Consider the following 27765-nt stretch of genomic DNA (forward strand, 5'->3'; position numbering starts at 1 on the left):
ATAGAAAGTGGTAACCGTGGCCTATAGACATGAGCAGTACCATGGAAATAACAGAGTATACTGTTTCGCCTATGATAGCTCCCATGCGTTGCCATACCTGAGGACTCAGGTGTTATTCCTCTGTACCCAGTAAATTCACGCCATATCCCACCCTTCAAACCGAAACACAGCCATGCAAACACAACTACTTCACGGTTGATATAGTTATTAGTAATAGGTTTTCACCAATTGATTGAAAAAAAAATCAAAATCAGAATTCGTGATGTATTTGTGTAAAAAAATAAAAATAAAAAAATATTAAGAACTTTTTTCTTTTGGAAGTCGTTTTTCAAAACAAAACGTCTTTGTCTCTCAATTACTCTGAGAAATGCAATGCTCTAATTAATTCCCACACTTGGACTGCAATATTATGTTACATTCGCATTGTGTAGCCGACGCTTTGTGTTGTTTTCTAAATCTTAGTGGCAAGGAATCATTTTCAAGTACAGTCAATGGAATATATTATTTTATGTCTAAGAAATGTTAGATAGATACTCTTTATTGTTTCCTCCAAAAGATTACAATAGTAAACTTATTATAAACAATTACAAGAAATAATCACAATGAGAAAACAACAGGCGACCTTATCTCTAAAAGCAATCTCTTCCAGGCAACCGTTAGTACAATTGTAGTGTAATTAATTGTAAGTAACATTTAAAAATAGCCTTGTAGGTCCCTGCATAGAATAGGCCATCCCTTCCTTTCCCGTGGGTGTCGTAAGAGGCGACTAAGAAAGATTACGGTGAAGGCATCAGCAGCAGTGTTCTTCTTAAAATATCACCAGAAACCAAACAGTGGTTGCCAACCCGCCTGTCAAGCGTAGCAACTACTGGCAAAAGCCCCCTTAAGGAGGAGGCTATGTTCAGCAGTGGACAATTAACGGCTGATACAACAACAACAAAATAAAAAAGCACAGATTTTATGTGACGTTAAAAATAAAAATATAAAATTGCTAATCTAATTAAGTACCTATCACTTACACATCATCAACATCATCCTTACTAATATTATAAACGTGAAAGTTAGTTTGTTTGTTTGTTACCTTATAGCGAATTAACGGCTTAACTAATCACTGTAAAGTTTGATATATAATATGAGATGGAGAAGGAAGGCTACTGCTTCACGGCAGAAACACGAATGGGACAGAGCTACCCAAGCAATCGACTTTTGTACAAAGTCTCCCTCTGGTACGTGGACGAAGCAGCCGGTACGAGCTAGTATAAATATAATATGATATACAAGAATACGCAGCGGAGTGTACATAAAGGACGCTCGGTTAACCCGCACTCGCTGTGAACTTGATACATGACATTGTCTGCCCTTTTCACGCACCTAGACGACACTCCTTTTGTCTGCCACCTGAGCCGCTTTCTTGGTTCCCTTTTGACGACATGTTTTTCTGTCTCCAGCCAGTCTTTAGAACTGTTTTATATTTATATTTGTATATTTGTCTGTTCATCGATCTATCGTTCACTAACAGTTCCCACAAATAGTCTTATTAGAATGTTCTTTTCACCAGGTCCTTTTGGGTTTTTTTATGGATGATAATGGAATGGTAGCCCCGCTTGCGCTGTCGTAAGGATGATGCAGGTCTGTTAGTCTATCGTGAGATATTCAACAAAAAGAACAATTACGATGTCTTCTAGGGAGACCCGCGAGAAGGTCGACCTGATAGAGTTTATTGCTAGCAATGCTAATCCCCATTACTAACAATTCCTTCTACCCTGGTCATTTTGGGTTAGGCCGAGAGAGATGCGTCATTAAGTATCTATGAACTTTAAAAACAATAGAAATAATTTGTTTCCTTAACTACATCGTTATAAAGGATTAAAGATGTTTTCCAAAAAATAAAAAATAATTATACAATACCAACAATTACATTATCGTGCCAACTTAAAAAGCACCCTTCTATTTGCCGAGTCGCGTTGTATAACGTCTTCTTTATTTTTCCCCGTAACTTAACATTAACATTTTCCGCGGCATCTGGTTACGCACAGGGACGGGGGTGGGGGCACTTGACCACCCGAAGCAACCCTCCACTGCCTCAAGAACAACATCGACTTTTTAAATACAGTCTGAGGCAAATAGTCCCGTATTTATATTTGTATAAAACATTCTGTTTAATTGCTCAAATAGGCTGCTTTTTTTCCTATCCTTTATATAATTCAGTAATTTTTAAGACTACTATGATTATGTTATTAAATAAATTAAAATAAATTCCTATATTCATTAATACATTACGTAAATGTTAAAATTTATTTTCTTAATTATTTATTATTTGTAAAATGAATTTAAGAAAATTCAACTTCATTTAATACTAATTAATTTACACGAAATACTTTTATTTAATTACGCGACACATTGGTTTAGAAAAAAAATATACAATGGAAATGAATCCCTATACTATACCTACTCATATTTGTAAAACTATAAAATGTTTTCAAGATTATTTAATTAAATTTATGTATTTCATTTAAGAAAATAAGAAAAGATTTTATTTATTAAGTAAATGATTATTTTATTTTATTTTATTCAGTGATTAATTAATTAAGTGACATATTAATTTACAAGAAAAAAATTTTTTAATTAAAATAAGCTCCTAATACGAAAATAGTGGGGCCCTCGTCAGTTTAACTAGCAGTTCTCAAGTCGCGTCAAATGGGGGGTGAACTGTTAATGAATAATTAATGCGCGCACCTACTCGCCAATTATAATTACGAGCATAAGGTGAGCTCTTTCGAACCTGTACGTGTATTTTTAAGTATACAGTACACGGAAATAATAATTAAGGTGTTATTTTGAAGGAAATAAACAACAATAAAGATGGCGGAAATTTTAAATAATTCAATTATCCAACAATTTGTTTACATATTTTTTTAATTATTAAATTTTAACATCAATTCATCATCGTCATTTTCTTAGCCATTATCTGCCCATTCCTGAACATAAGGCTCTCCCATAGACTGTCATAAGGAACGGGTCCTGAGCTACCCGCATCCACTGACTCGCTACAATGCATTTAAGGTAGCCGCTTCATCTAGTGGGTTGTCGTCCTACATCGCGTTTGCCCGTATGGGATCGCCACTCAAGAACCTTTCTTCCTCATCGGTTGTCGCTTCTTCGAGCTATGTGACTAGCCCATTGCCACTTCAGCTTGTTTATCATTCGGGCTATGTCGGTTATTTTGATTCTTTTGCAGATATCCTCGTTTCGGGTTCAATCACGCAAAGAAATTCCGAGTATAACCCTATCCATAGTGGGGGGAAAGGGATTGTTAGTAATGGAGACTGAGAATCCCATTGCTGGCAATATACCCAACCAGGTCGACCTCCTCGCGGTTCTCCCTGGAAACTATCATGATTAATTCCTGATGAATTCATCATGATGGGCTAACTGGCTTGTTTTCATTCTCATCTATCACCCTTCACTGGTGCTTCGCCAGCGTATCCCGTTAGCGCAGGCGGGGTTACTATTCCATTATCACCCATCAGAAAAAAAAACCGTATCCATAGCCCGCTGAGTAATTTGAAGTTTTTGAACATAAATACATTTAAGTTAAATAGTTAAGAATATGTACATATTTACTTAAATATATAGTAAAGAAAAATATTATTGAAATGTTATATTAGCAATAATTAAAGGAAATTTTGAAAATAATGTTGTTGACTTTAAAATATCTAAATTCTTTCTACAATATAAAACGCAACATAAAACGTAACTCGGTTGTTAAGTGATATTTTTTTGTAATTATACACAAATTCATGAATACAAATGTTTGCTGGAATCGAACTCACGAACCATTGGAATTTGAGCTCTTCTACAACGACATCACTAAGGAAGACAAAAACTTTCATTTCTTTTATATTTACTTATAGGGATATATAATTATAGTACATAATACTTATGTGTCGATTCGACATAACTCTATAAGGTAGATCATTTTTAGTTTCAACACCTTTATTTTGGGTCGAAAACTCCCGCTGTACTACGGAATAAGATCTCAGTGGGAGCGGGAGATGTCTATAGCGGTAAATCTCGCTGCAGTTTATAAAAGACACCTTGGGAGTTTTCAGTTCATTTGTAGATTGACTCGTGAGGGCATTAGCTGTTTTAGGGTTAGAAAATTGTTAAATAAAATTGATTTTGAATTTATTTTTAATATTTTTTTTTTAAAAAGTGATTCGCTCCAGGTGATGGTAAAGTTTTGTATATATTTAAATAGGTAAGATTTCCATTGTAATGTTCAGATAAATTATAAAATTATTTTTATTATAATTTAAATATAAAATTGTTTAATTGTTTATAAAATCATTAATAATTTATAATAATTTGAGAAGTTTATTTGGAAAGAGTTAAAATATATTATATATTAACCTGTAGATGTCGCAATGGGATTCCAATACCGTAACCTAATTAATGGCACCGTCGCGTGCGCAGGTCACGGGCGGGCGCGTTTGACGGAAGTCGTCCGGACCGGACGCCGAGATTGTGCCCCGCCACCTTCCGGTCGGGAGCTCGCACTTTCAAAACTAAACTGGACAAGTGACAAGAGGTAGCCATATCTGACAGAGATGATGCTGAGGTCACGGAAAGTCAAGATTACGACTGTACATACAGGTTATGTAAAATATTTTGTTTCTATACTTTATTTGTTGCTGTTTATAATTTTGCCATATTTATGTTTTATTATTTATATAATTATATACGAAATTTATATAATTATAATAGATATTGAAAGCAGTTTTACAAATAACTATGTATTATTTAAAATAAATTATTATATTGTTTATATTAGTGAGTTATATTTGTGTTTAATTTTTATATTATTACATGGTAGGACGTAATAAGTGGGGAAGTTTTCAAGCTCAGCAATGAGACGATAATGGATTGTTGCGGAGATGATAATGTAGGAGAATGTATTGGTTTATTTTTCATCCAGGTATTTTAAAAATATATATTTTAAAAATAAACGGTTTATAAAGCGACTTAACACTATATTTATTTACTTATAAATTATAATATCAAAGTAAAAGTTTTTCTTTGCAACCAGAAATAGTAAACAAGTTGTAGGATTTATTTTTATTTATACGGTGTTCAAGTGAAAGAATTTGCGTCCTATATCCGCTCCGCTGCCTCTCCTGCCGTGTTCCACGCAGCAAGGTCGTCGCACCCTGATCTTCAGTATGGAACGATTGGCGGTGATCTCTTTTTATTGAGCCCCTCGTGTACCAGTTAGTGACTCATCTCGGAAACCACTCGTAAACCAGAACATGTTATGTTCGAGAGATTTTCATATTATAATTTGTACGCTTACAACGTACAATGACTTTTAATATAAAATATGTATAACCATTTGTGCCATAAGTGAGTTAAAGTAACAGATATTTATTTCTTTTTATTTACCTTTGATGTTTTTTTTTTTTTTTTATTAAAAAGAATTTGGATTGAAATTTCTTTATGCTTAGTTATAATTATTTTAGTTCCTATATTCTAGTTGCACTGACAGGTGTCTTGTTTAAATTCCATTTTTTTCTTTCCCTAAAATCTGTAACATTTTCAATAGAAGATATAGAAAGAGTGTGATATTTATACCTACCGAAGCATATTTCAAATGTTTATAAAATTATTTTAATCAATATTCTTATGGTTATTTTACAAATAATCTTAATAATAGTAATAATAATAAACAGAATTTTATTTGAATAAATCTAAGTAGGTATCCTCCGATATCTATCTGAGCTCTTATCAATATCTTGATAAAGAGCTTTCCTTATCAAGATATTATTCAACGTTAATTTCTTTTGTGATAAATTACCTGTTATTACATATAAGTAGGTACGTTCTAAGTCGAGTACGAATATACAGTGGCACCTGTGCGGTTCTCACGGCGTGCGCGCACTTCTCACGCGGTCGCCTTACACTTCCTTCCTGTAAGCCGTGCGTCTGCGCATAACTAGTTCGGATACGTAGACAGAGAATGTAATTTATAAGTAAAAACGAATATGATTGTATAACTTTTTTATTATTTAATTTAATATTATTCAATTGGTTAATACAATACCTATGAACTTCTATAGTTATATATTTTTTTAATTTAATTAGCTTTTAGTAATAATTAGGGAACTGAACGGTGTTCAGATATGCATTTAAGCTAATCTACATTATTTGCATTTAATACGTAAGATATCTTCAATGGCTTGTTTATAATTTCTCGATACTTTCTACTCAAGATGTTCACGATTTTCCGTAGCCGTTTAATATTTATCATTTCTTTTAATAAAAAGAAATCTTTTGAATTTAAATATAGTTTGTTTTGGCCAGATATCCGAACGCATCAACCTCAAGGGTCATTCAGCGGTTGTAACCGATACACTTAAGGCCCATAATCGTTTGCCGCGCGACCGCTTCGGGAACAGCTCCTTCCGCCCCTTAACAGCTAAGTGACAAATCTTTTTTTGATTGTGAGAACTATGGTTAGGAAGCGTAGTTGGGAAGTCGCAGGGTTGAGTGCGGTAATGAGAGGGCTTTGAGAGGGAAAGTGATTTTTGTGTCCGGTGCTTAAATGTGAGATAGTTTTTGAATTATTGTAGGTATTTACGTAAGACTTGTAATAAAAAATATATTAACATTTCAATAAATACAGAAGAAATAAGAAGTTTCTAATAAAAAGTAGTTAAAGATAATTTTTCTTATACAACGAATATTCTCAGTTTATGTGTAAGATGTTGAATTTAAATTAAGTAGAAAATTATGTTAAAAATATATGCAAGTATTAAAAATTTGTATAATTTTTTTTAACATACGATAAAAAGACAAGATAATAAAAATATGAATCAAATGATTTATTATATCTATCTATCTATAAATTTAAAAAATACGTGATATATTAGCAAAATCTATACATATGCGGTTTTGTTTATAAAATTACAAGTATATGTTACCTAAATCACAAACTTATTATTATGAGAGATTTTTATCACGGATTTATTAATTACGAAATATTATTCTTATATCAATATATTGCACGAACAATATCTTTAATTAACAATATAAGTTACATTCCTTTTTATGCACTTAACCCTTTCACTAGCCAAGGATTCCTTAAACTCTTTCTTTTGTGCTGCGGCTAAGGACCATTGTTTTATCTCCGGTCACACGGTATCTTGGCAAACAAGCCATGGGACAGCAGCCATTGTTTTAATGTTACATTGTTTAAATAGAACGTTCCCATGGGATATTGGGGCGATTATGGTTTTGAGGGGTAGTTCCTGGAATGTTTGCGTTCGTGTCTTTGTAGCGTGGTCAGAGGGACCATTATGAGCATATGTTATAGAAACTGTATATGTGATAAGTGTTTGTTTTTAAATTATATTTCATGTCACAGTCAAAACTTTATTCCGTTCAAAATATTTTTGAGTGACAGTTATTATTTTTGTTTCTATTGACCAATGTAGAAAAATAGAGAACCTTAATTCTTTTCTATATGTATTTTTATGTGTATGTTATCCGTTATCTTTACCGATTTCTTCTTCTGGATATTTATGAGCATAAACCATCTTTATTGATAACCTAATTAAAAGACCTTCATGAGCGACGTTAGCCGCTTTCTATCAGGTATCTATCTGATCATTTGCATTCCTAACAATAATAAAAAATCTTAAAGTAGGTATAGAAAAGATCCTGATTCAGATGACTATTCATTTAAAATTAAAGAAATATCAAAAATAATTTTATTATATTAATAATTTAATGTTTTTTTTTTGTTTTTATTAAAAAGAATCGGTTAAACGATTATGATCATTGCATGCTTGTAAATCGTTAGGGCGTATCTACACCGCCATACAATGCGATATGTCCACCTTGTACAGCAATGAATATTGTATACGTTCATCCCCTAATAGACGCTTTAAAGTAGACTTTTGAACTTATAGAAGTATCCTAAGGCAAATCAAGAAAAAAATAATTGATTATAATAGACAGGAATGTCTCACATAATATAAAATATTAAGACAGTATTGATTGATTTAGATTGATCAATAGAGTTCCAGAATAGCCAGGCTATAACCAAAATTATAATTCATTTTTTATGTTGTAACTTCTTAATGGAACTACATCGTGTCGTATACTTAGTTTCATTCTTTTGTTTATTTATATATTATTCAATCCAAATATGAGACACAAGATATTACATGTAAAATAGTCATCATACATAGGCATATAAATGTTAGGCACTTAATATTATTTTTTGGTACATTATTTTATTATATTATTTCTATACATAAATGGTAATTTAATCATCTATTTTCATCATTATCAATTCATCAACATTATACTAATAACATAATACATAAAATTATTGATTACACCAGTCAATATTTTTTAATCAATGTTTTAGTTTTAAAATGTTTTTGTCATCATTTTTAAAAGTCATTTAATCGATGTTGAATAAGGACTAATTCCGTTATTTATCAAGAATTAATATCTCCTATAAACTTATTTTAACTATTACAATGTTATCACTTTTAAATTAGGAATTTAGTGCGCAAGAAAAAGATAAAACACTTCAATAGCCAAAATAGGTTTATGAGACGTTTCACGTTTTCACGAATAAATTGTCTTTGTTTATTGTTTCTTAATTCTACATAAGTTTACATCGGTGCCGTATCAGCTACAGTTTTAGACGTAATTATTACAACGGTCTGTCAAGCTGTCGCGGTGGTGGCGTACCGGTCGTCGGTCGCACATCTGCCGCGCTCTTGGACGTTGGTGTGGCATTGTCTTTACTTGATTATACTTTTTTAAATTATATCTGCATAGTTACATCATATATGTATTTAGTTCGGTTTAAAAGATTTAAAAAATATTTTTATATAACATCTCTTATATTAGAAACTTGTTAACTTTTCGTTTACATAATGTGGATGTAAATTAAAATTAGTGCTGACTTCTTAACAGCATATGTTCAGTACGTTTTACCACGTGTGAAATGACTAAGCATTACTATCTTTGTTTTCAAATAAAACTGATACTTCAAATAAATCTTATTGTCAAAGAAATAAGAGTTGGAATTATTTTTTATAGATCAGTTTCAATTTAATGCCCTTTTCAATTAAACAACAACGTCTTGAAGGAAGCCGTACATTGTTCCATTTCAAAGTTTCGAATTATCAACGTCATGCTGGCTGACAACACCGTGAATAGACAAGTTTGGATTTCGAATATCGAACTCATGGGTTGATTGGTCGAGTTTTTGTTGCGCACTTCCTGGTTCCGAATTCAAATTTTACGATAGTGACGTGGATGCGGTTGAATGGGTCCCCAGAAATTGATATTTGGAATCTTAGATGTTTATTAGAGCGTCTGTCATCCGGTTGGCTATGGGTAGTGGCGCGTGCACACTTAATTGCTTCATTTGTAGCGATAATACTCCTCGAAATGACACGTGATCGATGAATTTTTTTTAATAATTTTACTTTGAGGCGTTCTGCTTGGTTGACAATTGAAATTTATTATGCGCTATGAATTTTTGTATACAACTTGTCTCGCTGATTAAATTCTAATATGAATGATGAATATATTGTATATAAGAACGCAAAATAAACGAAATTGCATTCGCGCGACAAATACATCACAATCACGCCAAAAACATAAACAAATTGGATAAAACTGATCATTTTACACCTAAACGAATTACTGGATAGCAAATTTTAAGCCACGTCAGTAGTGTGTCCGCTTATTCAAACAAAATACCAACCAATCACGATTTTGTGAATTTGAAATTTGTTAAAGCCCAACGGTACTACAGAAAACCAATACCGAGTACATACACGTAGGTAAGTACATGGTGAAACTACGCACGGGCTAAGCAAACTCTCGTTTGTGTGGAATTGCACCCACACTCCGCGAATTCTATCTGTACAGTCACACACACAATGCGATATTGCAAATGGGCTAGTCGAATGTATTCGTTCGCCCGCCGGCCGTTGGGGTGGCTGTGGGGGGAAAGATGCGTTTTTGTGCAGTACTCTCCACTTTAGCTACGTTTATAAGTAAATATGTATAAGTGCGTAGCCGATAACGTTCTTAATACGCTGTGTCTATGTGTTGGTGTAGTTCCAGATATTCAATTAGTTTTCCACATATGTACAGATAGGTTTGCATTTTTTACATTAGCAGCTTTTTTATTTCGCTCTGATATTGCTGTCTTTCAGTATAATTATCAAATGCCTTTTTTCTACGGCTTTTTTTTTATTTTCTGTCATAGATCTAAGTGTGTGAACTGTGAGTTTCCACAACAAAATCATAGAAAACAGAAGTAGTGGAACTACATAAAAGGCTCTATGGAGAGTACGTGTGGTCGCGCGTCCGGAACGGTAGGCTTTTTAAAAATAAACGAATACGTATTTTTAGTGACAGTTAGCAGACTAAGTGGCTTCAGCCCGAGGGAAGTCCATAGTCCTCCGAGTTAACCACACCTGACTGCCGATGCTCACGGCCCGCTTCACACTTCTTTCAGCGCTTTGAACCGGCCGAATGGAAAGCTACATGAAAGGCCTTACATTGTCACTAAGAAAAAAAGTGAAAAAGGACCGCGAAAAATATGCGCTGGGCAGGAATTTGGGTGACCATTTTGTTGTTGAATTAGCAAATTTGAAAGTTAAAGATGCAATGAATAAATAAATTAAGTTTTTTTTTTCTTAATTATTATGATCACAAGCGTCATTTAAAGGTTAATAAACAGTTAATAGTTAGATAACTATACCACGCAATCGGATCGCCTTCGGAAACGAAATATGTAATTAAATTAGCAGTTAAACAACCTTACGCCAAATGAAATGCATTGTTTCTATAAATTTGTTTTGGATTAATCTATTATACTCTTATCTGTGGTAGGTACACGACATGAATACAAAGCAAAACTGGCAGTGTCCACTCCTCTTACGGGATGAACACGAATTTTCGCACACACACAAACTCTAGTTCAGTTTTACCGCACACTGGTGCTCCTATAAAATTTATGGCGCACACTTTTGCAGCAGCTCCGCTATGGCAACATAGATCTGTGAAAGGGGGATGGAGCTGGTCAGCCATTTCGTGTCGACGAGATTTATAACCTCTCTGTGCGTTCGCGCGCTAACTTCAGTAAGATACGTTTGCAACTGACATTGCGATGTTGGCAAGAGGTTTATTCCATCGACACACTTGACCGCTGATAGAAAATTCGATTCCATTTTTAAAAATAAATATACATTTCGAAATCACAATATCGTGTTTGTGGTAAACATTTTTTTTTTTAATTTGAACACTTAAAAATAGAACACGCTGATTTACTAAATTTCGAAAATGGAAGCCTAGGTTCTGGACATAAACGCAACCATTGGGGGCATTATTTCAAAATGTACGTTAGGTGGGGAGATGGGGGTAGTGGCGCGGGGTCAGCCTGGCTGTTTGTCTATCGCCGCGTTTTCCATTCACCGGGTGAATTTTCCGAAGCCCATTGCGCTTCCGACTCCCACCGTGCCCCCTTTGAGCCGTCCTCTCTGTATTTTTATTAACGGAATTATAGCGTCTGAATGAGCTGTGCCTACTTATATTGATTAGTCTTATAGCACAATGCTTGGTCGAGTTGTACCTTTGGAATTATAATTTTAGAATACAAGATAGAGTTGCGTTAATTTGATATATTGTACTTATATTACAGTTATATATTAAAAGTTCTGTGTGAAAATTAAGTTAAATTAATATAATCTTCAATACTTATAAATTATTAATATATTAATAATAATATTATAATTAATTATATATTTTCATTGTTTACATTAATGTACCCTGTTTATAATGATGCAAACTAAAGGTATGTTTATAAATTAAATCAAATACAGTTCGCGACAAATAACTTATATGTAACCATAGACAACGCAATTTGCTTCAAAATTAATTTAGTAAGTGATGGTTAAAACAGGACTATATCAAAATTACAATGAAACATTTTAAATGTTGATATTAGATTTGAAACAGAGTCAATTCAAAGTTTGAATATCGAACATGCATAGCAATAGTGGGCGTATTGGGCGGCGTCGTTCGACTGAAGGCGATCAGAAACTCATAACGGACACGTCATGTCTTATCGGAGGCGAAAAGTTGGGCCACGAAATAAGAGAAACAAATAACGCCTTATTTTTTTAAATACTTTATTTATAATCAAATTTCAAACATTTTCCAATTTGTACTACTAGATTTTAGTTCTGTAAAAGTCAAAGTTAACATTTGAAGATAACTTAAATGTTGATCGAATTTAATCCACGGGAAATCTTTAATTCATTTTTATATGAAAATATTATAACAATTAAATGTAATTTTGTGACACAAATAACAATGATATTTGAGTATATTACTTAAATTACTACATATTTCTAGAGCAAATGGTTTGTTTAAATAATAATAACTAAATCTATAGGTAAGTAGGTACTAACAAGAAGTTGACCACGGATTTGTTAATATTTTGAAGTTTGTTTTATTATTCGAATACTGTCTTAACAATGTAACTGTTTATCAAAAGTTATAATTTTAGCATGTTATGGCCACACAAGGTATGTCGATTTTGCGATAGGTATGCATTGATATGCGATAGTTCCGCTTTTGGCGTTCGATATTCAAAACTGCGTTGTTCTTGATTAATGTTCGGTTTAACGATTTTATGTTCTAACCGGAAACTAGCAAATTCAAATGCAGAACGGAATTCTTATGACTTTATCTAAGTGCATTATTTTAAATCAGGTCTGCGTAATTCAAATAAAAAAAAACATTTAAAATTTATGCAACCAGTTCATTATATTTGAAAATTTTACACTATAAAACAGCTAGATCTTTTATAATATCATTGGATATCAATATTCTAGACAGAATCATAATTATAAATAGTCACACCATGAGAGTTAATTGATTTTATTGTATTAATACTTTTAGATGCATTTTTTTATGCAGATTGCATATATTTATTTTGCAGTTTCGTCACTTTTAAAAAAATAATGAAGAGATTAATTATTTTTACACCAATTAGAACATAGAAAGTTGCTAGTAGTCGTCATATATTAATTTTAATAAAATTTTCTTACCATTAATATGATTTTTTTACACTTATCCGATGTAAAATATGCCCGAGGCCTCCAATAGATCTGCAACAAAAAAAAATATCATCAGCTTCCAATAAGCACAATTATTTATTTACTATCATAATACAAACCCTATTTCCGGTGTAGTAATTTTGGTAGTAGGCAGTTTGTTATAATTTAAAAAAAATTATAAAGTATTTTCAATAAACTTACAATTTACATAATTTAGGCAAGAAATGTCGAAATCTTATAATAACTGGCTACAATAAAATTTCAATTATAATAATTAGCTTGTTTTTATATATGGCGCAATATACGTACTGAAAACCTTTATAAAAAAGCAGCATTATTTTTAATTAAAAATGAATACCACCACTTGGTATAAAATGATAACAGTCGTTTAAAGACATGATTAGCACTACAGGTATTAAAATGTATGGTATTCTGAGGATTGCGCTCTGTAATTAGACTGCCATATCTCACCTTTCAAACCGAAATACAGCAATTCCAGCACAGATGCTTAATAGTAGAATTACGAATGCGACCTTTGTCCCATTGAGCGGTCACTGTTGAATTGAGGCTACCGTCATCTATATCAATGATACTATAAACACGAAAGATTGGATTGTTTTTTTGTAGTGGATAAATTCAAAAACTACTCAACTGATTATAAAAAAATTTTCACCTATAACAGTGTTTTCAATTTTTTTCATGACGCAACCCCATAATAAGTAGGTATACATAATAAATATGTAAAAATATCTTGCGACCCCCTTAGTATGTAAAAATATCTTGCGATCCCCTACCCGGTTTCGAATGTGTATGAATTTTATTATAGTACAATTATGAAATCCGTACAGTTGTATTTATATTCACACTTAAGTATCGATAAAATAAAATAAATACCTAATACATAATGAAGTATCTAAAACAGACATGTAATCGATGTCTGTTATAGATACTTCATTATGTATTATTGATTGATTCATGTATTTACAGAACTGTTGATTTTTCACTGCTTCGCGACCTTCCGCGACCCCTTTGTTCTGTACTGTTGGGGGGTTCGATTATCAGCGAATAAAAAAGTCGATTGCTTGGGTACCTCTGTCCCATTCGTGTTTCTACCGTGAAGCAGTTGTGTTTGCATGGCTGTGTTTCGGTTTGAAGGGTAGGATATGGCGTGAATTTACAGGGTACAGAGGAATAACATCTGAGTCCTCAGGAATGGCAACGCATGGGGGGTATCATGGGCGAAACAGTATACTCTGTTATGTCTATGGTACTGCTCATGTCTATAGGCGACGGTTACTACTTTCCATCAGGTGGGCCGTCAGCTTGTTTGGCATTCTAAGTTGTATAAAAAAAAAGTCGAAGTGCGCATTTGGCGATGTCATGTTACTCTCTCTATCTCATATAGAATCAATGGTCTCATTCGTATCCTGCGGCTACTTTTTTTTTAATGGGTGATCGGTATACGCTGACGAGGCACCAATGGAAGATGATAAGTAGGGATGAAAGCAGGTCAGTTAGTCCATCATGAAGAATTTCACGAGAATTAACCACGATGGTTTCCAGGGAGAACCGCGTGAGTATATATATATACTCACGCGTGAGTATATATATATACCAGAGTATACGAGGTCGACCTGACAGGATACGTTGTTAGCAATGGAGCTGTTAGAGCCCATTTCTAACAATCCCTTTCTCCCCTCAGCGGCTACTAAGTAGCGTAGCTAAGTGTTTAGTAACAGAGTCGTCTTACCTTCCCGCGGTATCGATAAGTTATCGGTATCGATCTATAGGGGCGAGCACGTGCGCGACCACCCGGCGAGGGCGCGTGCGCGTGCGCCGCCGAACGTTTTTTGTTTACTTCCGAAACAATCTTGGGTTCGATGCCCGCATGAAAGTGTTAGATTAGATTTCTTTTTTCAGAATTTATCATTTTTGCTGGCGTATCCATTATTTATTTATGTACACTTAATGATTAAGGCGAAGTGATAAAAAATGTAATTTTATTTCGCAGTGTTTATTTTATTCATCATATTTTGTTTCTATTTCTACTTGCTTGGATAAGACATTTTGTAGCGTCTAATAAAATAATACTGAACTATCCAATAATAATATGTATTTAGTAAGAGTTAATATTTATATAGCAATATCTATATATTTAAGTTACAATATCTATATACTCGTCCAAGAACGAATATGTTAAAAATCTGTTATCTTAATAATAATAATGGATAACAGACTTTTAACTTATTTGAAAAAAAATATCCGACCGATATGGGCGATACTGAAGTGAGTGATGACCTTTTTTCTACCAACAACATCCAGAGGAACCCAATATATAGATATCAGCTCGGTATCCATTTTACCCAAGTTTAGTATTTAGTACTGCGGAAATCAGTAGGGTTTTTTTGGTTTAATCGATCCAATCAACTGATCGAATCAGTTCAGAATCTAAATCGAAAACTATGCAGAGTGTATACAGAGAAAACATTATAGATATATATTGTAACCATAATATACAGATATTACAATATATTAGGTACTCACTACTAGTGCCCACTCTTAAGGACAAAGGTGTTATACATTTTATATAAGAAGTAGCACTGACCACTTCACCCGTGAGATCGTAAAGCGAAATTATTTCAACAAGATGTCATCTTTCATTATTCACTATTAACAGAAAATCACAAATAAAAACTCGACTAATAGCTCGCTAATAAATCTTGGTGTACATCTTTACCTACTGTGTGGAGAACAAATTACTTCCCGTTTTTTTTTTTACTTTAGAAGTGGCAATAAAAGATCAATGAGGCTCAGGCGCACGCCTTCCGCACCTGGTACCGTACTTTTTACTTAATAACCTTTGTGGTAATGTCAGTATGTATTCTAAAGATTGATTTATCGGTCATTATGTTTTTAAGTTTTTTTTTTATTTGTAATGGTTAATTTTTAAAGTTTTGAAAGGAGATCTTTGCTTAACAGTAGGAATTCATGGATTAATAATAGATTAGAATAGACAATTAGGGTTTAATTAGTGCTTGCTAAGAACATGAAATATGGTTTCCTATCTTTGCCCTAAATTTTAGATAAAGATAAGTAACTATAGAACTACAATATACTTAGAAATTATTATGTTCTTCTAAAATAATAAAATAATTTATTTTTATAGTATTAGTTTTGTGTATAAATAAATAAAAAAAAAGTTTTATTTCCAAAGACAATTATTTTCAAGCCACTTACCAAAGATTCAGAGTCCGAGAACGTAATTTAATTTTAAACTTTCGTGCTGTTGACACATATTTTAATTAAACTATCGGGACTTATACTGAAATGATGAAATAATGATGATCGGGACTTAACGCGACGAAAATTGCAGGTAAATAACACCTACATGCCTGATTTTTATTGCCGACGTTTCGACGTGGATTGCACCATGTCGTGGCCACGACAGTACTATTTACCTATAATTTTCGTCGCTTAGTATATTTAAAATATCCAAGGATATATTTATGTATATACCTATATTTTATGTACACTGCAGAACATAGGCTTCCTCCTTATGTAAATATGTATTCATGTAATATATCAGAAAAACATTACACTAAATTCTTCGACAATGATATACTACGACAAAATACGATATAGTATATTTTTATAGTTTTTGGTTTAGCCGTTAAAGCGCTAAGAAGTAACAATTAAACATACATTTGTAATATTAGTAAGAATTCCTAATATCCGATACAAAGAAAACATCTTTGACTTCCAATTCAGAAGTCAAACGAAAACGAAACCGAGCCATACATCTGTACAATATAATAGAATATTTTAAATTCAATTGTGCAAAATATTGATCCGTATTAGATGTATTAGATCACGTAACACTATTGTGTTTAGATTGTAAGGACGAGATCATATGGAATAAATAGATTGACACCTTGCAAGGAAAAAAACGCTATTAAAACGCAACCGCTATTCTTTGCTGCGATGTTATCTACTGATAGATAAAAAAACAGGTATTTTGTTTGTTTGTATATGTATGGTTAGACATATTTATATATGTATGATTTTGCCTTAGAATATATTTTAAATTTACACACATATTTTACATTAAGCGAGAGAAATTTAGCTTGTTATTAGACATAGTCTGTATACAGACTTAGTAATAACACTTAATGAATAGTTAAGCAACGCTCTATAAATGAAATTAGTATGAAATCGACACATTTAAATATTAATCGATGTTTTTAATAGTATTTTTACTACTAATTTTTTTATGCAACTTAGAAAGGCAAACAAGCTGACGGTCTACCTGATGGAAAGTGGTAACAGTCGCCTATAGACATGAGCGGTACCATGGACATAACAGAGTATACTGTTTCGCCCATGATACCCCCCATGCGTTGCCATTCCTAAGGATTGTTATTCCTCTGTACCCAGTAAATTCACGCCATATCCCATCCTTTAAACCATGTCACCAGTCATGCAAACACAACTGCTTCAGGGTTAAAACAAGAATGGAACAGAGGTACCCAAGCAATCGACTTTTGTACAAAGTCTTCCTCTGGTGACTATTGAATATCAGCAGACTATTTTTGTTATGGATGATAATGGAATGGTTACCGCCAGCGCCAATGGTATACGCTGGCGAGGGACCATTGAAGTATAAAAGATGAGAATGAAAAAGCAAGTCAGCTAGCCCATCGTGATGAATACACCCAGAAACCAGAACGATGGTCTGAAATGGTGATGTGAAATTCTGAGTATGCAAATGAAATCTGAGACAAAAATATGTATGTAAATTTAGATTTATATGGAACATTGAATGTTAAAAAACGATTCGTTAAATATTGGATGACACGTAATTTTTTGGAGCGCCATTTTTTTCAGTATTTCAGTTAACTACTATAAAGTATTGTTATACCTATTTATGCATATTAAAAAAAAATTGTGTAATGCAATGCGTGGTTTATAGCATAAGAATAAAAAAATTGTTATTTTTAGAGAAACCTATCTAGATCATATTAATAGCTGATATTGTATTTTTATTCCATCGAAAATGAATAATCTTCGTGAAGAAATGTCATTTCCTCTTAATTCTAAAAGTAAATTAGAGAGAATGAAACCTTTGTTATCTATTTCTTATATAAATATGAAGTTTCAAATCCAGGCACCATAATAACCGGAAAAATAACAAGGACACTCAACATCCGACATTAATATACATTCGCATTGACATGCGGGCGTTCGTACAAATTGAAGGAACAATTCTTGGGCCCCTTGAACCACAATAGACCACTAAAATTGGACTACTTGGCCCAAATTACCAGTATTCCGTCCCGCATCTTTGCCCCCTGGCGCGTCACCAACAAATTGACTCTTAATGTTATTTTTTTCGCAAAACCGGCCAAAAGAATTGTTATGCCGGAAGCGGAGAATTACTTTTGAATTGTACACGGCCTTTGAAAGAAACTATTTGACAGTTACTGCCCTAAACGAATAAACATATAAATTATTAAATTACATGATACCGAATCGTATTATTGTACAACCCTTTCGGTTATCTCGTCATTTGATACATCCGAACGCGCGCTGTCATAATAAAATGTATCGTGTCATTAGGGTGCGTTCACACGCCCACTTGTAAGACGTGTGACGTCGACGGAAGTGACGCAAGGAGGTCGTCGCCGTCTTGAATGAACGCACACATCTTTGGGTGTACGAGTCTTATGTGTGTTCGTGTGTGAATGAACGTATGCTTTGTGTTTACGTCGTGATTGTGTTGCGAGATACAGACTATTAAGATTGACGGTGACTGTGTAGTGGACAAACATCACTTGATAGACGACATGCGGCTAATTGAAAGACGTCCGTTATTGTTCCGGACGTGGAACAAATTAAACGCTCCACAACATTTTAAAGAACTAGTTGACTAATGAAACAAACTAATACGAAATACGCGCCATAATGTCTCACTCCAGCGCTTTCAGGACAATTCGAGTTAGAAAATTGTTCGTCATTTCCGAATTATAATGAGCAAACGTTGCAATGAATGATGGGGGCATTGGACCTTGTGCCAAAACCATATTACACCTACGAACTTTACAGTTCGTTTGTAAATATTTTCAATCTATTTTGAACTTAATATCGGTATTGTAAGTGTCAAAATGTCGTTTGTTGTATCGGTATGAAGAGGGTAAAGAGGGGTACTAGTGGCGGGGCGCGGGCAGGTGTGAGGCCAGATGTCTTGAACAAATTGCCGTGCCATAAGGTACGTGCGGTGTGGACACACCCTTACCTTTGTTGGGCGCTTGTCGTGTGCCAAGTTTTAATTTTATGCTTGATTACTGAACGATCGAGATCGGGGGCGACTAATTAATGCTTTCGAGATGAATGGCGGACTTCGGTTTGCTTGTCGAAATGTTGCTTAAAATAAACAAGCGGTGAAATTAATGCTTGCATAAATAATATCACATCACAGTTGGTTTTTAAACATTGATCCATACTTTAATTATAATTTCAGAAATGTCCAATAACACTCAGTCATTATTGCCTCTCGATTATTTATAATATTGTGAGGTCTTATTAGAATCCTATGAGGTCTTATATCTTAGGTTGCTCGCTTATTCGTAGTTACTAACCTAGTGAAAAATGGTTTTCTCTCCTTCGATTATCAAAGATCTGAACTATTCCTATTTAACCAATATGATCTCTTCATGAGACCGTATACTCTTTCTCTCTCTTCTTAGCTTAAAATACAGTACGTGATTATAATATTAATAGAATAATATTAATTAATTTGCTAACGTGGTCAGGACTTAGCATTGTGCAGTTTCATTACAGCTACAGCGCTTTTATTCTGTGCAAGCTACACAGTACTTCAAGATCGATTACGGGATTACTTTATAGTTTTATAAACCATACCATTATCACTCATTAAAAAAAATATTACATAGTTGGTTTTACTTTTACATATTTACCATTATAAATTGATTTAGAAAATCATAGAAAAAAACATGTATGTATGTACACAACATCAATTAACATATCTTGATCTAACTGCCAGTTTCATTAAAAAGAAAATTAAAAAAAAAGTAATCCTCATTGTCTTTGCCTGGCTCGCGTATGCTGCCCACTGTCCAGCGCAGTGATAATCAAAGGTGGATGGAATGACAAAGCCTATCTCGGCCTTTTTGGTCCTTCGCTTGTGCTGCTCTTGTTTCATATCAACATAATTGGCTTTCGATTTATGTTGAGACTAGCTTTAGCACGCGACTTTGTCCGCGTGACCGGGATATGATGTAGCCTGTGACGTTCTCAATCATTTATTTATTTATTCTCCATCGTATATAATACGTGCGTACAATAATGTCATATTAAACCGTCAAGACTCTAAGAGGTTATAAACAAATAAATTCATTTTCGTTTTTATTTTATTACTTGATTTTACCCGCGACTTCTTTCACGTTATCAGGATATGTTCATTGACCGAAATAAAAGGTATGGCTATGTATTTCTCTTAGTACTTGTGTGCTAAATTTCATAGAGATTAGTTAAGCAATTAAAGAGCTAAAAAGCAAGAAACAAACTGATTTTATTATTTATAATATTAGTAAACATTCTGTTATATTTATATTAAGGATGCTGAGTGTTTTGAGATACTTTTGTTCCTGTTTTTATTAATTTATTGTCATAAAGTCGCGTTAAATGAAATCATGTACGCTTCCCAAATGGAGTAAATTCTCAATTTGTCTGCAAAGCTGCTAATTTTTTTTGGCGGAGAAAAAACCTACTTTTAGACAATTTTAAGCCAATTTGTATACAGAAAAATGTGTTTGTGTGGATTCTTAAATACCTACTTAACTGCCAATTAAAGAAGTACGTATATTGCTTTATTTACAATATGTCGATTAAAAAGTTTACTTAAATTATTCCAAATTAGAAATTAAAAAATATACCTATTTAAAACGAAAAAAAAATTGTCTATGACCACAAAGTTATATGCTCTAAATATGTCTTAGAACGCCACGTTCCAAATTTGAAATTAACCGCCAAATTTCGCGTCGCGTCGAACGTCGCCCTATACGCGTGGATGCAACCCCCGCGAAAGGTGCGCTTACAAATGGGGGGTTCAACCACCCTATTATCTTTAACATTTTGAAGTCTGTTTGCAAGATAAAGGCAAGGGGAGCCGGGGGGTGAGCTTTCTTTATTCTTCACCCGGATTTATTATTATTTTTTAGATATTATTACAGTGATTGTATGAGCGGCGCGTGCGCACATGTCCGTAAGAGGGCCACCCTACAGAAATGAGCTGTGCGTAATGTAATGCTCTTACTTGTTTATTGTGTTTGGATTATTGAAGGTTATATTAGTGGTTTTATTATTATTATTATTTGTATAATATAATATGTAAAATTAAATAGATTTTTTATATTTTTTATTATGGTAACACCACGGTAAACCTATTCTTAGGATTAAAGTGCGTATGCGCAAGAAATTGTATGATTCACAATCAGTACCGACACCCACAAAAAGTTCAAAGTTTTATAACTAAGTAAGACTCTTAATTCTAGTAGAGTTCCTAATTCCTTTTAGAAGACTTCAAGAATCTTTGCTAATTATTATAAACGTGAAATTAAGTTTGTTTATTTGTTTATTACCTTATCGTAATAAAGTTTAGTACACCCATTCTATTTGGGATGGAGAAAGATTACTATTTCTTTTCCTACAATTTTATATTACTATTAGGTACTTTTTTTCTACTAATCAACATATCCAGTAACATGGACGTAGTTGTACGTAAAAGCTAGTTGAAAATATAGCTCATATACATTACAAGTTAGAAAATTCACAGATGATCTTGTAGCTAAATCAAAAATATCATTAACTATTTTGAACTTTGTAATAAAAGTATTAGAGTTGAAAACGTTCACAGCTGATATACCTTGTAAGACAGTCAAAGTCTTAAGTTTATATTATAGACATTTCCAACTTTTCTGTTTGGATTTAAGATTGATTTTCGTATGATAAATTCGAGGCACGTGTTATGAGATAACATCGATGCACATGCTGTTTGATCCGGCGAATTAATGTGTTTTGTGGGCGTATCAAATGTCACGGTAAGCGGCGCCTAGGACCAGGCCAGGTGTTTTTCGGTCGTGTGGTAAAAAGAGAAAGGTATTCTGTTTCCGTGGCGGTAGTAACATATCCCTATTGTCTTAACTTAGACTTATTTTTTTTTATGTTCATGTGTTCATTTGTGAAGTCTTTAACCGCGAATATGCCCGCGTATCCGGGATATACTTTTTAGTTGATAATAAAATTGCAAATCAACCTGCGCTGTCGGTATATGCCGGTGAGTGATGATAGGTCATCGAAAGCAGGTCCGTTAGTCTTCACTAGAAATAAATCACGATGGTTTGCAGGGAAGACCGCGTGAGGATTGATCTGACATTGTGCATATGTGTTATTGCTAGCATTGGAGCTGCTCAAACTCCTTTACAATAATGATCTACATTGTATATTAGTTATCTGATGGAATGGTGAACTTTTCAGACTCTGTATGTAACAAACGTGAAAACGAATGAAGCAACGGTAAAAATTGACAAATTTTATGGCCAAAAACACCGAAATTTCAACTTTAGACTGAAGGCTGAATGGCTGTAAGATCTATTGTCACTCATAAAAAAAAGTTAAGAAAATAAAATGTCAATACCGAACAAGGAACTCCGAAAGTGTAATATTCCCTATAAAAATCTTTTAAAAACTATACTGTGACTACAAATCGAACGCGCCCTTCAAAATATCGATCCAATATGGCGGTAATCCTGTAGACAGAGTACTCGGCGCCCACTACACAATGTACAATAGTTACTTACCCCTCACTTGCCACCTTTGACCCTGCGCGCACGCAGCTGCAAGATGGCTACCGGCAGGGGAGTGCATCGCGATCGATAAACACGATTGTTACATTTGAAAATGGTATTCTTAATTATATAATATGTCGCAGGAGAATGTGCGATTACTAACTAGATATTTCGTGAAATAACTAGGGCACAGGTTATATGATACTATAGTAGGCTAGGGATAGTATTATATTATCTGTGGCTAGGGTAAGCAAGAGATTATGAAAAATGCGATATTATAATATAGTCTATTACTAAAATCACTTGATGAAAGTAAAATCTGAACAAATAGTTCAAAATACTAAATTTTATCTAGTGGTAGATCTTCGTGTATAATAACCAAGTCTTTAAATATTTTATCAATGAGATGTTACTTTTATTTATAATAAAATGTTTAATGTAAAAAATAAAGTTAAATTTGATATATACTCTTACGAAGTCTTCTGGATGAAGTTTTATATAAACTAAATTTTATGACAATTGGTTAAGCCGTTAAGATGGTACGTTTCAAAATCTATATGTAAATACAATAAGGTAAATACGTAACAGGTATTTTTAATATAGAATATAAACATGTGGTCGTCTATCCGTAGGTTCATCATAAAGTCACTTTTTTATTGTACAGTAAGTGTAAAATATATATCTTTTAATATTTTCTTTACTTTAAAATTACTTTAAAAAAGTATTCGTACATAAAAAAAATGTGTTTTGATATTTAAGTTACATTTAAAAAATAGCAGATATCGATAAAGATCATTAATTTACATTCGATTATAGCATAAACAATCGCATCAGGAATCGGATCCATGGTAAAAGGAGCCAAAACAAAACAAAAAAAAAATACGTTCATCCATCATGCGCGAAACATCTTTGAGCAAAAAGTCATATAATACACGCGCCTGCGCAGATGCGTTCCATTGCTAGTTGCGAATGGTGTTTTACTTAATAGGTAAAAATTGTATAAAGCTAACTTTTTTAATAACAATGATAATTTTTAAATTACTCAAAAAAGAGAAGTTTCTCATATTGTTCGTAATTTTTAAAATTTTATGTGTAAATTTTTTTTTTTAACGAGTGACAATGGAATGGTAACTCCACTTGCATACACGGGCGAGGCACCAGATAGATAATAGGTAAGAATGATGAGTGTGTATGTGTTACATACGTGAGTTTATGGCAGTTGTATTTTTTTATATTACTTGGAATGACAAACAACAAATTGTTCTAATTATTTCTATTTTAATTTAAAATAATCTTTCCTAACGGATCTACTGTACTCATTTTGTCAAATTTAAAGTCTTTTTATTATGTTTAGGAAAAAAATATTAATTGAAAAAATACATTTATATTTTAAAAAGGGGGGAAAAATTATCTAATGAACAAATATTAATACAAACAGATAATTCAAGTTTATAGATTAATATCAATAAATGTTTTTATTACTATTAATCATAATGAATAATTTAATAGTGATTTTATTATCTCCATCAATTCACAGCTACTATCAGACATTCAAAGATTGCTTGGAAGAAATCCATTTTATGGGATAAGTCTGCCATTGTACTCATTCTTTTCTTAAGAACTCTATGACCTATAATTTCAGACTTCACTGTACAAAAAAGTATTAGAAACAAATAAATTCTTCTTCTTGGCTATACTCAGTTCTAGATTAAGAATAGTATTTTAAATTGTAAGTTTATATGATTAATAATGTATCATAGCAGTTACTTAGTTTTTTTTTTTTGATGGGTGATAATGGAATGGTAACCCCGCCTGCGCAATCGGGATACGCTGGCGGAGCACCAGTGAAGAATGATAAGTGAGGATGAAGCAGGTCAGTTGGCCCATCGTGACGAATTCAACAAGAATTGTTCACGATGGTTTCCAGGGGTACCACATGGAGGTCGACCTAATAGGGCATATTGCTAGCAATGGGGCTGTCAAACTCCATTGCTAACAATCCCTTTCCCCCCGCAGTTACTTAGTTACCAGATATTATCAATTGCATAATAGGTATTAACTATGAATGTATTAGTAATTAATGTTGTTTTCCACTCAGGGTTTGCTGGAAGAGAAATCTCACAGAGTTAAGCTCGCCTGTTGTACATCTATACTTAAAATAAATTATTTTATTTTATTTATTTATTTAACACTTAATTGCACCATCATAAAAGGATTTGTTGAACAATTTTCAATAAGTGGTGTGTAGTACAAAAGGCGGTCTTATTGCTAAGCAATCTCTCCCAGACAATCTTATGTGATTGTAATTTTTTTTTGTTACAATAAAGTATAAATAAATAATGTACGAAATCAGGGCTTACTGTATGAATAAAAATTTAAGACGATTGCAGTTCAGACTGCTCCCCTATAATACGCGTTATTAAACGAGATGCGAATAAATGCTAATTTATAAGCATATTGATTTCACATCTGCCAACAAGTTCTAGTGATTTATTTTTAAGGATATGTAGACACTTTTATAATTAGCATAAAAAGTCAGATAAATTCTTCATTAATAATAATTTAAGATTGTGTTGAACAAAAAAATCGAGTTTAATTGTGGCGTATCTAGTTATTTTGATTTTAAATTAAATTACTGTACTGTTTTTGATAAAATTTCTATTGTACTAATCTGTAAATATATCATTTCAGATAAGATTTTCCAAATCGGTATATAACTGACTGATTGAGTTATATTTTTTTTTACGTTTGTTACCTCATACCTCATTGTGACATGACAAAATCTAAATAATGTCCAAAAAGAGTGAGGGGAATGATAGCAAAGAGACCAGTGAACTCAATACTGACTTTGTATCATAATCGTCATCAATCCCTGGTGATCTTGTTGATCATCCATCATAATAGAATGGTAACACCGCCTGCGCTAACGGTTTACGCTGGCGGGTCACCGGTAAGGGATCATAGGTGAGAATGAAAAAGCAGGTCAGTTAGCAGATGAATACACCTGGAATTCAGCACGATGGTTTTCAGGGGTGACTACGTGGAGATTAACCTGATGGGGTATATTGCTAGCAATGTGACTGGTAGTTCGCACTACTAATAGTCCCTTCCACCCTTAATTCCTGGTGATCTTTCCACGAGGAGACATTTCATCCGACTTCATCCTCACCTATCATTCATCACTGGTAAATCTGTGTAAACAAATATCTTAGGCGAGATTGTCATTCCATTTTCGAACACTAAAGAAAAAATATTTAGAACACGTGTAATCAAACCCAAATAGAGGTACAAACGTTAAATGCGAACTTGATAGACGTGGGTATAAAGAAAAAAAATATAATAATCAAGATGACCTACTTGAAATTTGCACCTTTCTATAAGAAAGAGTTTCTATTGTGAACAGCACCTTGTGCCGACATATGGTGGTGCCCGCATGTTACTAATTTTTTTTTTTCAATTCTTGAACGAATTCGCTTGAAGAAATTGGGACATCCATTATGTGAATTGAATTTATGTAATAATGATTTATCAGAGAATAACTTTGATGTGTCACCGAAACATATTCACTGACAGAAATAAAAAATAGTCTATGTGCTTCTCCATTCCATATAGTACGTGTTTACCATATATATACCAAGAGATAATTTATAAATAAACTTACTTTCAATTTTATAATATTAGTAAGGATTCCGGAGCAAAAATATTTTATAAACCCTATTAGAGTTATTCTGTTGTTTGCGAGTACTTATCTTTTTTTAATCTGTATATTTATAATATAATTTAAAATTAAATTTTCTCATTTTATTTATTTATTTATTATGAACTATTTATTAATGTTTAGGCTTAGTGTTTCTAAAAAATAATAATTTATCAATAATATCATAAATTTTCATAAACGTTAATTTAAATTTTTTAATTTACATTTTTTCGTAGGTCCCTACCCAATGGTTTTTAAAGGGTTTTGTAAAGACAAAAATGTAATTTACCTGTCTACTTAACTTTCAGTAGGTATATTATTTTCTGTTTTAGGAATGTAATTAATAAAAAAAAAAAAAAAACAAATATTAAATTTCAATAAGTATTAGTCAAAGATTGTATTTTCATTTGTTGCAATATTAAAATATAATAACATAAAGGAACTCAATTTTTTTCACTCGAATTTAAAAATATTGATAAAAAATAACATATTAAACATTAAAATCAGAAGAATTTAAATTCAAAATAAGAATAAAAGAAGCTGAGATTAGCCAGCTAGGGATGTACCATTGTTCGCTGATTCGATCGATTGTCAGACCCTCTCGCATTAAATACTTTCTAGGGTCGATGCATCGATTGTGACGTTTATAATAGAGAAAGGGGTCTGCACCTTTTGCTGTGCCGGTATCAAACGTCGCGTGCCCGATAGCACATGGTGCTTTTATGGTAAACTCATCCCATAGCAAATATGTTAGCACACCTTCTACGTTATGAGAACCGTTAAATATGTGTGTGATTTATTTAATAGTTAAGAGAATGTGTGTATAGAGAAAACGCATTAAAATGATAACGCAAATATTTCCAAATAAATTTTGCTTTTGCGGAAAACAGCGACATCTATCATGACAAAACACACCGGTGAACAACGAAATATTTTGTATATTGTAATACATTATTATATTTATATAGGTTCTCAACGTGGGCGAGAACAGCCCTTGTGGGCGTTTGAAACTTTCAGGGGGCAGTAGAAGACTTTGAGAAAA

General features: G+C 32.9%; 1 protein-coding gene and 1 long non-coding RNA gene across 5 annotated transcripts in view; one reads left to right on the forward strand and one right to left on the reverse strand.

The window, feature by feature from the left end:
- Positions 1-27765, reverse strand: part of LOC113519613 (homeobox protein prospero-like) — a 114384-nt gene that overhangs the window by 40259 nt on the left and 46360 nt on the right. For all 4 annotated transcript variants that reach the window (XM_052900509.1, XM_026904735.3, XM_052900508.1 and 1 more), the window contains exon 3: positions 13155-13214. The gene's annotated coding sequence lies outside the window, so the exon portion shown is untranslated. The remainder of the gene's footprint in view (positions 1-13154; positions 13215-27765) is intronic.
- The window catches only part of LOC128201955 (uncharacterized), a 40820-nt gene continuing 17177 nt past the window's right edge, over positions 4123-27765 (forward strand). Inside the window, exons 1-2 of the long non-coding RNA XR_008253529.1 lie at positions 4123-4261; positions 4477-4656. This is a non-coding gene — a long non-coding RNA (uncharacterized LOC128201955). The remainder of the gene's footprint in view (positions 4262-4476; positions 4657-27765) is intronic.

The sequence above is a fragment of the Galleria mellonella genome, unplaced genomic scaffold (assembly GCF_026898425.1).
Source record: "Galleria mellonella isolate WM207_F2 unplaced genomic scaffold, CSIRO_AGI_GalMel_v1 utg65, whole genome shotgun sequence".
Classification (NCBI taxonomy): domain Eukaryota; kingdom Metazoa; phylum Arthropoda; class Insecta; order Lepidoptera; family Pyralidae; genus Galleria; species Galleria mellonella.